Source organism: Triticum dicoccoides, chromosome 7B, assembly GCF_002162155.2.
Source record: "Triticum dicoccoides isolate Atlit2015 ecotype Zavitan chromosome 7B, WEW_v2.0, whole genome shotgun sequence".
In the NCBI taxonomy this organism is placed as follows: Eukaryota; Viridiplantae; Streptophyta; class Magnoliopsida; order Poales; family Poaceae; genus Triticum; species Triticum dicoccoides.
In genome coordinates, this window is record NC_041393.1 from 117568129 (window position 1) to 117580962 (window position 12834).

General features: G+C 43.6%; 1 long non-coding RNA gene across 1 annotated transcript; it reads right to left on the minus strand.

The window, feature by feature from the left end:
* Positions 1 to 238: 238 nt before the first annotated feature.
* Positions 239 to 3165, minus strand: LOC119341829. The gene is made up of 3 exons (XR_005165292.1): positions 2844 to 3165; positions 1392 to 2195; positions 239 to 544 (listed from the first exon to the last, which is right to left on the minus strand). It is a non-coding gene; the product is annotated as an uncharacterized LOC119341829 (long non-coding RNA).
* Between the last annotated feature and the right edge of the window lie 9669 nt (positions 3166 to 12834).

A 12834-nucleotide genomic window follows, 5' to 3' on the forward strand; every position in this document is an offset into this window, starting at 1 on the left:
GGTGCTTAGCATTGCTGACACATAGTTTGTCTAGTTATGGGCATACTTTTGGCAACACTTTCTGTGTTGGAATGTTTTTACCGTCAGCCAAAATAACAATTGGATACTGCTCTAATTCAAATGTTATATGCAATTTTCAATGGTGATGCACAAAAAGGGATCAAGATGAACACATATTGCACAATCATTAATAATATGGTAACAAAAATACAGATATATATATTCTTCACAGGTTCAAACACAAGTCAATCTTCACAAACCAAAGTTTGGCCATCTTGGCAACCATCTAGAAAACATAAGTCACATAAAAGGACCCCTATTTGCTCGTCTAAAATATATAGTTCAAACACTAAATGGTCCAAAACACACATCCATGAGCACAAGATTTCTACTACATAACACTTAAGCAGCAAATGGTCCGTAACACGATTCATGATTACAATTGAGTTGGCTGGTCCAAAATACTGCAGACATCCAAATGCTCCATAACACTTCAAAGTCATCACATACATGCGTACTAGGTTGCTGATTACCTGAAAATACTCTACAAGAATTTGGAAGAAAGTGCAGTCAGCTCAAGTGCTTTGAAGCTCTCATAGGGAGATTGGCATCCAAGAGAATCATAAGAATCAAGTATTTATGACATATGTCCATAACACACATAAAATAGTTCTATCATACATGCGGTCAAATATTTATAAAATGCTGAAAGGAATCATCATACAAACATATCTAGATATACATAGAATAAGCATTTCACCATGGCAGGCAAATCTACAAATTTTATTCAACATCTTACATGCAAGAAACTGTAGTAGGATTAGCCAATGTGAAGTTGTATTTGTTCTAATAGGAAGTTAGCTGATGTGATCTTCAAAGTTCGAAAATAATTGTACAATAATTGTGTTTGTACGTTATATGATGAAGTAGAACGAAAATGTACAACTTCTGACCAAATAAATTGTAGTATGTTAAGTTCAGTTTATGCCATGTTATCTTCAGATTGTGACCACCAAAGGGATAACACCAAACTGATATGTGTATGTTAACTCCTAAGCAATGTATGTGCGCTTCAGATCATGTTGTGTCATTGTCATATTTTTAATTATAAACTACAGTATGTGGAGTTCAGTTTTATCAACGAGATACAAAATCTTACTCCCACCGTCCGAAAAAGCTTGTCCCTCAAATGGATGTATATAGCACCAAGTTAGTGCTAGATACATTCATTTGAAAGACAAGTTTGGGACAAGCTTTTTCGGACGGAGGGAGTATCTAGTAATGCTATAAGTTCAGGCATAAATCTGGCGCTCTAGTCAAGGCTCAAAATGATCTATGTATATTTCTAAGAGAGAAACAATAAACTTAATGTATGTAGTATGTTTTAGTACCTGTACCTCCTGGTACATTAGTTGCTTTCTTGTCATCCTTGATCTACAACAATAACCGTTACTTCATAGAAATAAATGTTGCCTTCTTATCAGTTTGAGGCTGCTTCTTTCACCGCAAATTGCTCTGACAAAATGTGTAGACATGTATCAACCATCCTTCAAAAAAATGTGTTCAATATAGATAACTCGGCTTCCCAAATCAAATCATAAAGTAAAGGCCAAAGGTCTGCAAGTTATGTACTTGGTTAGTATACTGAATGAACTTGTCAAAAGAACAAATATTATGCCAGCAACCAGCGTGAACACGAACATCTCATAAAAGTATTGAAAGTCTGAATCCTGAGACTATCTAGCCACTGCATCGAGGCGGTTGACTCTATAGTTGGAATTCACATGTCCAAACAATACGGTGTGAGGCACTATGAGAAGGTGCCCCTAATGTTTGAATGTGATCGGAACTTGCAATTTTCCCCTCTGGAAACAGTATGCAGCTTCAAGTAGTTGAAGGTATGTGGATGTAGAGGAAGATGAGAGTATATGTTGAGCCTAAGGTTTGAATGCTAATGCCATATTCATGCAAAAGGAAAACAACACCGTTCTCACATAAAAAATTTATATCAAAGACACTGTTATCCATAAATATCTAGTGTAGATGATGCAGAATAAAATTGGAATGTGCCTCCTTAAACACTGAGTAGACTCAGGGTCCACCTCGGCGCCCTCCGCTCCCCACCTCCTCAGCCTTGTTGCCAGGTAGTACCGCATACTCACTGTCTGCGAGCTCACCATCATGTACACCCGCTCCTGCAGCACGAAGCGCGTCGACCCAAAATTAAACCATGAAGCATCAGAAACTAAATGATGTTATAGCACAAACAACATTCAGTTCTACAGCGAAGTTGAAGCCAACTTGATCGTTAGCACTATATAATTTAGAAATATGTATTGACAATCAAAAGTGCTTCCTGTAAAAAAAATAGAGGTTATGCACCTCCAGGAGCCTCCATTTGACCACGCCAACTCACCCAAAAAACTGGAAGTCACACAATGGGTCGTGGCTTTAAATAACAAAACTGAACCACCTAGAAATCAGGAAGTCACACAATGCTAACAACATATGAATTTAACCCATATCAAATGTTAAACGAATAATTACTTTCTAATTTAAAGGAGATAAAGAGTTCAGAATAGTATGAAGAATATATAAATGAAAATCAGCTATGAGACATGGATGTCAGATGGCTCGCTATGTTTTGTAGCACCAATCTGTGTATCCAAATTGAGATGCTGAGAAACATGAATAAGAACTGTAAAATCAACAAATCTTAGCAGAAGATATGAAAGTGTTACCCTAATTTTCAGAGTTCAGCAATGACATATGGTTCAAAGTTCAGCAATGTACAAGCACACAGCAGTACATAAAAGGATATCTCAGGAGGAGCCGATGCTTACCTATTGGAAAAACGAGTGTTGTGCGGAGATCTGCAGCAACGGACGGCTGCCTTCGCGAGGGGCGCAGCGGGATGAAGAGCTCGTGGATGGATCTCTACCGACTACCTTCGCGAGGTTGGGGGCTGGAGGTCGGGGATGAGCGCGAAGACGGCGGCTAGATCATAGGCGGAGCGGACGGCGGCTGGATCTCGGGCGAGGCGCGAGGATGGCGGCTGGATCTCGGGCGGAGCACGAGGACGGCGGCCGGCAACAGGACCGTGGGTGCAGGTGCGAATACGGCGGCGACGGCGGCAGGGACGTGGATTGAGCGCGAGGACCAGGGGATAGGGTGCGAGGGCGAGGGCGAGGGGATGCGGTGCGAGGGCGAGGGCGAGGGGATGCGGTGCGAGGGCGAGGGATTTTGGGGATATTTTGCATGGGCCGGCCGAAAATTTTCCCGTCTCGCGCCTAAATTGCGGGCTAACTTTCCAAAGTTTCAGGATTCTCAATCAAAAAAATATCCAAGCTTTTAGTCGCTTGACACGTGTGCACATACGCCGACACTTATTTTGTGTCCATACACCCTACATACGCCGACATATTGGATAACACTAAATACGTACATATGCCGATAGATAAATTGTTAGGGCCCACACATTTACCGACACATAACATGTTGTTAGTGAGTTGCCGACAGCTAAGTCGTTGCTTAGTGATTGCTGACACATACTGTGTCCCCAATAATGTATCTACGCCGACACATGGTGTGAGGATAAAACTTCATAGCTACCCTAACAGTTTTTTCGTGGAGACTAGTGGATCTTTGCCAACAGAAGTGTGTCACATAAACACTATCGTGGTGTAGTGACCCTAGCCTATCCTTCTGGAATCGACTGGCCGTGGTAGGTTGTGCCAGGTTCAGTAGGTAAAACAGAGCCAACAGCCGCCTTGACTTTCAATGTCATCCATCGCGTCATAAGGTGACAATGTTGAGACTCCGTGATAGCATCCACGGGGTAGCTAGTAGGAGCCGTGAAGACAGGCTCCAGCTGCCGAGTTTGCTCGGTGGAAGCCACGCTGCTTCTCCGCTGAGATGGCGGGGTAGTTTTAGGGGAAGCTTCGGTAGGTCGTTTGCTGCAATCTGCTTCTCGTTCCTCTAGCCCTTGTACCCTTTTGTGTAGCGCCTGCAGTTGGCTATGCTTCACTTTCTTCCTCCTCTCCTGGGTTTTGTAACCCCCTGCGTCCGGAAACCCAACCTTCCACGGAACGGAGCCTGGCGTGACTCGTGTCCATCCAGGGTGCTCAGGATTCCCGAGGGCCATTGTGAGCTCGTCCTTCTCTCCGTCTGGAACGAACGTCCCTTGCTGCACTTTCTCGATATACTCATGAAGCCTCGTGACGGGTATTCGCAGTTGCTCTTCCGTCCAAACGCACTTCCCTGATACAGGGTCCAAGGTTCCGCCAACCCCGAAGAACCAAGTCGGGCAATGGTCTGGCCAGTTCAATGTCTCTGGTTTGACCCCTTTAGCAATCAGGTCATTCTCAGCCTTGTCCCACAAAGGTCGGGCTTTGAGGTAGCCACCTGACCCCGTGCAATGGTGATGCTTCTTCTTCGCAGCATTTTTCTTGGTTGTCGCTGACATCTTCTTACTCTTTTCCAATGTCTTGTGGTCCACAAATGCGGGTCAGTGATCTCTGATCTTCTCATACTATTCGGTGAATTCTGGTGTCAAATCTTCATCGACAAACTCTGTTTTTAGCTCATTCTTCCACCTCCTGAATAGTTCTGCCATCTTCTTAAGAGCATGAGACTTGATCAATTGCTCTTTAACTGGCTTCTCCGGATCCTCCTCTGGCGGTAGGGTGAAATTTGCCTTAAGTGATGTCCAGAGATCTCCTTTCTGCATATCGGAGACATAAGACACCTCAGGGTCTTCATTCTTTGGCTTTAACCATTGCTGGATACTGATCGGGATCTTGTCCCTAACAAGAACCCCGCACTGAGCACGAAATGCATCTCTTGTCTGGATGGGTTCAATCGGCTTGCCATCGCGCGCGATTTCTGTGATCTCGAACCTTTCATCCGAGCGCAACTTTTTCTACGGGCCTCGTTTCTTTACCGAAGTTGTGCTCGATCTGGAGGGCTAGAGAAAAGAAGAAAGACGAGAGTTAATTAATATGTGTACATACGAAAACAATGAATGCATCAATTAGCTAGTCGGCATACGCTTAACTAATATATATACCTGGCCGGACTCGGTTCGGTCACCGGAGCCGTCATCACGGTCTACTTCTTGTACCAGCATTGGGTCACCGGAGCCATCATAATCATAGCCTTCTTCTTCACTACCCTGTCCTTCCAGACCATCGGTGTCGTTGAGAAACGACGCAACGACATCACTTCCTTTTGCGATTATGTCCCCCAACATCGCTTCTGTTGCTTCGTCTCGGGGGTGCTCCATAGTTTCTGCAAATATTTACAACATGGCAATTATTATTCAAACATGACAGATGGATATATTAGTGGCAAACGTAGAACTAGCTAGCTAATATAATCACAATAAGGAATCATATTAGTGGCCTCAACGCTGCTTCTCTAGGGTTTGGGGTGGCCTCGGCAATGCTTCAAGGGTTTGGGTGGCCTCGACAACAACGCTCTTTTAACTTGGTAAATTTGGGTGGCCTCGAGAGAGTTTGTCGAGTAGGGGCGCGGCGGGAGGGGGTAGGGGACCAACATCGTTTTTTTCTAGGGTTTGGGTGTCCTCGAGAGTTTTGGTCGAGCGAGAGGGCCGGGGGGTGCTCCCGTGGTATAAGTTATTATGGTCGAGAGGGGGTATATATATCGACCGCCCCTCATGTCGAAGTTATCCGGAAGGGGGTTATATCGACAACGACGACATACATACATGGGAAAATAATGTTATCGGGGAGGGGGTATATCGACCCCCTCGTGTTGAAGTTATTGGGAGGGGGTATATCGACAACGATATACCTGATAAAGAATAACAAGACAAAAGAAGAATAAAAAGAGGAAAATAAGAAAGGAATAGAAGAGAAGCGATCGAAGAAAAAAAAGAAAAAAAAGGAGAAGAAGAAAGTAATAGAGAAGAAGAAGAAAAAAAATAGTATTTACTATTTTTTTTTTCTTCTCTATTACTTTCTTCTTCTCCTCTTCTTTTTCTTCTTTTTTCCTCTTCTTATTTATTGCTCCTCTTCTTCCTCTCCTTTCTTCTCCTTTCTTCCTCTTTTTATTTTCTTTTTTCCTCTCATTTTTTTTCTTCTTCTTCCTTTCCTAGCTTGATATTTAAAAAAAAATAAAAATTAAACTAACCTAAAATGTACTAAATCAGAGAACATATATAGATAAACCTTTTCTAAAAATCTAACTTGCATATATGTATACTTTAAAACATCATTACAATTGAAAAAATACATACATACATACAAAAAACATGTAAAAAAATACATACATACATATATGAACATACATAAAAAATACATATATCTAAAAAATACATACATACATATATGAAAAATCTAAAAACATGTAAAAAATCTAATAAAAGTTAAAAAAACAGAACTAATGTAATAAAAATTAACCGGGGGCGGCTGGCGACAGCGACGGCGGGGGCGGCTGGCGACGGTGACGGCGGGGGCGGGCCGCGGGCAGGGGCTCGAGCACGGGGCAGGGACTGGTGCGGCGTGGGCGACGACGTGGTCGAGGGTAGGGGCGGCGCGGCGACAACGTCGGAGGCAAGGGCGGCGAGGGCAACGACGTCGGAGGCAGGGCGGCGAGGGCACCGGCGCGCGGGGGCGGTCCGCGGGCAGGGGCTCGGGCGTGGGGCAGAGGCGACGACGGCGACGGCGACGAGGAGCAGCGCTGGGGCGTCGGGCGGCGGGGAAGACGAACTGAAAGAAAATTTTCACAAGTGTTTGTTTTATACCCAACCCTTTAGTCCCGGTTGGTGGCACCAACCGGGACCAATGCCCCCTTTAGTCCCGGTTAGTGCCACCAACCGGGACCAAAGGTCTCTTTTTAGCAGCCCGAAGGGCGGGAAGCAGAGGTCTTTGGTCCCAGTTGGTGGCACCAACCGGGACTAAAGGTGGGGTATTGGTATCGGTTGGTGTCACGAACCGGTACCAAAGGCCCCTGTGTTGCCCATGTCACGGCCAAAGTTTAGTCCCACCTCGCTAGCTGAAGAGGGGTCGCACCTGTTTATAAGTGCAACTCTGCCCACCTATTTGAACTCCTCACTATTGCAGGCCTACTGGTCTAAACTTGTGTCTCTGCCTGTGGGCCTGCTGGGCCGTCTGCGAGCCTGAATCCTGGCCCAATAGGGTTTCTAATCGTATTCACGTCGTGGTGGCCCAGTAGGTGGCAATTTTTTTTATTTTTTCCCAGTTTTTTTGTTTTCTTTTTTGCTTTATTTATTTTATTTTATTTTGTTTATAATTACTTATTTATTTTATTTTATGATAATTCTTTTTGCTATTAAAGTTTCTAACAAAGAAAGTTCTTTATGAAAATTCTTTTTGCTTTTACTGATTTTGAACAGAAAATACTTTGATAATTTTAGTTTCATAAATTTGTTTATGTTATTAAAGTTTAATGTATTTTATTTTATTTTGTTTCTGCTTATATATTTTATTATAGTTTATATTATTTTGTTTCAAATTACTTATTTATTTTATTTTATGATAATTCTTTTTGCTATTATAGTTTTTCTGTGTTCAAAATGCACCATTCAAAGCCACATCATCAATTTATAACCCTTTCTGACTTCATTTATTATTTTTCATGCATTTAATGATTATTTTAAGCTATAAGACCATGAAATTGAAAAACATTTGAAATGAACTCTGAAAAGGTTGAAAGTGTTGGGGAACGTAGCAGAAATTCAAAATTTTCCTACGCGTCACCAAGATCTATCTATGGAGAAACCAGCTACGAGTAGAAGGAGAGTACATCTACATACCCTTGTAGATCGCTAAGCGGAAGCGTTCAAGTGAACGGGGTTGATGGAGTCGTACTCGTCGTGATTCAAATCACCGATGATCAAGTGCCGAACGGACGGCACCTCCGCGTTCAACACACGTACAGCCCGGTGACGTCTCCCACGCCTTGATCTAGCAAGGAGAGAGGGAGAGGTTGAGGAAGACTCCATCCAGCAGCAGCACAACGGCGTGGTGGTGGTGGAGGAGCGTGGTAATCCCGCAGGGCTTCGCCAAGCACCATGGGAGAAGAGGAGGAGGGAGAGGGGCAGGGCTGCACCAACGAGAGATCAAATCGCGTGTTATGGGCAGCCCCTAGGCCTCATATATATAGGGGAAGGGGAGGGCTGCGCCCCCTTTAGGGTTTCCCACCCCAAGGGGCGGCGGCCAGCCTCCAGATGGCATCTGGTGCGGCGGCCAAGAGGGGGGGGGGAGGAGTCCATCCTCCCCAAGGCACCTCGGAGGTGCCTTCCCCCTCGAGGACTCTTCCCTCTAGGGTTCCCTAGGCGCATGGGCCTCTTGGGGCTGGTGCCCTTGGCCCATGTAGGCCAAGGCGCACCCCCTACAGCCCATGTGGCCCCCGGGGGAAGGTGGCCCCACCCGGTGGGCCCCCGGGACCCTTCCGGTGGTTCCGGTACAATACCGATGACCCCGAAACTTATCCCGATGGCCGAAACAGGACTTCCTATATATAAATCTTTACCTCCGGACCATTCCGGAACTCCTCGTGACGTCCAGGATCTTATTCGGGACTCCGAACAACATTCGGTAACCACATACAAGCTTCCTTTATAACCCTAGCATCATCAAACCTTAAGTGTGTAGACCCTACGGGTTCGGGAGACATGCAGACATGACCGAGACGTTCTCCGGTCAATAACCAACAGCGGGATCTGGATACCCATGTTGGCTCCCACATGTTCCACGATGATCTCATCGGATGAACCACGATGTCAAGGACTCAATCGATCCCGTATACAATTCCCTTTGTCTAGCGGTATTTTACTTGCCCGAGACTCGATCGTCGGTATCCAATACCTTGTTCAATCTCGTTACCGGCAAGTCACTTTACTCGTTCCGTAACACATCATCCCGTGATCAACTCCTTGGTCACATTGCGCATATGTTGATGTCCTACCGAGTGGGCCCAGAGATACCTCTCCGTTTACACGGAGTGACAAATCCCAGTCTCGATCCGCATAAAATAATAGATACTTTCGGAGATACCTGTAGTGCACCTTTATAGTCACCCAGTTACGTTGTGACGTTTGATACACCCAAAGCACTCCTACGGTATCCAGGAGTTACACGATCTCATGGTCAAAGGAAGAGATACTTGACATTGGCAAAGCTCTAGCAAACGAACTACACGATCCTTGTGCTATGCTTAGGATTGGGTCTTGTCCATCACATCATTCTCCTAATGATGTGATCCCGTTATCAACGACATCCAATGTCCATAGCCAGGAAACCATGACTATCTGTTGATCACAACGAGCTAGTCAACTAGAGGCTCACTAGGGACATATTGTGGTCTATGTATTCACACGTGTATTACGATTTCCGGATAATACAGTTATAGCATGAATAAAAGACAATTATCATGAACAAGGAAATATAATAATAACACTTTTATTATTGCCTCTAGGGCATATTTCCAACAGTCTCCCACTTGCACTAGAGTCAATAATCTAGTTCACATCGCCATGTGATTAACACTCACAGGTCACATCGCCATGTGACTAATACCCAAGAGTTTACTAGAGTTAGTAGTCTAGTTCACATCAGTATGTGATTAACACTCAATGAGTTTTATGTTTGATCATGTTGCTTGTGAGAGAGGTTTTAGTCAACGGGTCTGAACCTTTCAGATCCGTGTGTGCTTTACAAATCTCTATGTCATCTCCTAGATGCAGCTACCACGCTCTATTTGGAGCTATTCCAAACAACTGTTCTACTTGGAGCTATTCTAAATTATTGCTCCATTATATGTATCCGGTCTCTCTACTCAGAGCTATCCGGATAGGTGTCAAGCTTGCATCGTCGTAACCTTTACGACGAACTCTTTTACCACCTCCATAATCGAGAAAATTCCTTAGTCCACTAGTTACTAAGGATAACTTTGACCGCTGTCCTGTGAGCCATTCTTGGATCACTCTTGTACCCCTTGACTGACTCATGGCAAGGCACACTTCAGGTGCGGTACACAGCATAGCATACTGAGGAGCCTACGTCTTAAGCATAGGGGACGACCTTCGTCCTTTCTCTCTATTCTGCCGTGGTCGAGCTTTAAGTCTTAACTTCGTACCTTACAACTCAGGCAAGAACTCCTTCTTTGACTGGTCCATCTTGAACACCTTCAAGATCATGTCAAGGTATGTGCTCATTTGAAAGTATTATTAAGCATTTTGATCTATCCTTATAGATCTTGATGCTCAATGTTCAAGTAGCTTAATCCAGGCTTTCTATTGAAAAACACCTTTCAAATAACCCTATATGCTTTCTAGAAATTCTACATCATTTCTGATCAACATATACTCATCAGAAATTCTATAGTGCTCCCACTCACTTCTTTGGAAATACAAGTTTCTCATAAACTTTGTACAAACCCAAAATCTTTGATCATCATCAAAGCATACATTCCAACTCCGAGATGCTCATTCCAGTCCTTAGAAGGATCGCTGGAGCTAGCATACCTTTTAGCATCCTTAGGATCGACAAAACTTTTCTGATTGTATTGCATACAACCTTTCCTTACGAAAACTAGTAAGGAAACTTGTCTTGACATCCATCTGCCAGATTTCATAAATGCAGCTAATGCTAACATGATTCCGACGGACTTTAAGCATCGCTACGAGTGAGAAAATCTCATCGTAGTCAACTCCTTGAACTTGTCAGAAAACACTTCGCCACAAGTCGAGCTTCATAGATGGTGACATTACCATCCACGTCCGTCTTCTTCTTAAAAGATCCATTTATCTCAATGGATTGCCGATCATCGGGCAAGTCCATCAAAGTCCATGCTTTGTTCTGATATATGGATACTATCTCGGATTTCATGGCTTCTAACCATTTGTCGGAATTCGGGCCCACCATCGCTTCTCCATAGCTCGTAGGTTCATTGTTGTCTAGCAACATGACCTTCAAGACAGGATCACCTTACCACTCCGAAGTAGTACGTGTCCTTGTCGTCCTACGAGGTTCGGTAGTGACTTGATCCGAAGCTTCATGATCACTATCATAAGCTTCCACTTCAATTGGTGTAGGTGCCACAGGAACAACTTCCTGTGCCCTGCCACACACTAGTTGAAGAGACGGTTCAATAACCTCATCAAGTTTCCACCATCCTCCCACTCAATTCTTTCGAGAGAAACTTTTCCTCGAGAAAGGACCTGATTCTCGAAACAATCCCTTATTGCTTTCGGATCTGAGACAGGAGGTATACCCAACTGTTTTGGGTGTCCTATGAAGATGTATTTTATCCGCTTTGGGTTCGAGCTTAATCCTGAAACCTTTTCACATAAGCGTCGCAGCCCCAAACCTTTAAGAAACGACAACTTAGGTTTCTCTAAACCATAATTCATACGGTGTCATCTCATAGGAATTACGTGGTGCCCTCGTTAAAGTGAATGTGGTTGTCTCTAATGCCTAACCCATGGACAATAGTGGTAATTCGATAAGAGACATCATGGTACGCACCATATCCAATAGGGTGCAACTATGATGTTCCGACACACCATCACACTATGGTGTTCCAGGCGGTATTAATTGCGAAACAATTTCCACAATGTCTAAATTGTGTGCCAAAACTCGTAACTCAGATATTCATCTCTATGATCATATCATAGACATTTTATCCTCTTGTCACAATGATCTTCTACTTCACTCTGAAATTACTTGAACCATTCAATAATTCAGACTTTTGTTTCATCAAGTAAATATTCTCAACATCTACTCGAATCATCTGTGAAGTAAGAACATAATGATATTCACTGCATGCCTCAGCACTTATTGGACTGCACACATCAAAATGTGTTACTTCCAACAAGTTGCTATCTTGTTCCATCTTACTGAAAATGAGGCTTTTCAGTCATCTTGCCCATGTGGTATGATTTGCATATCTCAAGTGATTCAAAAATCAAGTGAGTCCGAACGATCCATTTGCATGGAGTTTCTTCATGCATATACACCAATAGACATGGTTCGCATGTCTCAAACTTTTCAAAAACGAGTGAGTCCAAAGATCCATCAACATGGAGCTTCTTCATGCGTTTTATACCATTATGACTTACATGGCAGTGCCACAAGTAAGTGGTACTATCATTACTATATTATATCTTTTGGCATGAAAATGTGTATCACTATGATTGAGATTCAATAAACCATTCAGGTTTAATACTAATCCTGATGGTAGAGGGAGCGTGCGATGTTTGATCACATCAAACTTGGAAACACTTCCAACACATATCGTCAGCTCTCCTTTAGCTAGTCTCCGTTTATTCCGTAGCTTTTATTTCGAGTTACTAACACTTAGCAACCGAACCGGTATCTAATACCCTGGTGCTACTAGGAGTACTAGTAAAGTACACATTAACATAATGTATATCCAATATACTTCTATCGACCTTGCCAGCCTTCTCATCTACCAAGTATCTAGGGTGGTTCCGCTTCAGTGTCCGTTCCTCTCATTACAGAAGCACTTAGTCTCGGGTTTGGGTTCAACCTCGGGTTTCTTCACTGGTCCAGCAGCTGATTTGCCGTTTCATGAAGTATCCCTTCTTGCCCTTGCCCTTCTTGAAACTAGTGGTTTTACCAACCATCAACAATTGATGCACCTTCTTGATTTCTACTTTCGCGGTGTCAAACATCGCGAATACCTCAAGGATCATCATATCTATCCCTGATATGTTATAGTTCATCACGAAGCTCTAGCAGCTTGGTGGCAATGACTTTGGAGAAACATCACTATCTCATTTGGAAGATTAACTCCCACTCGATTCAAGTGATTGTTGCACTCAGA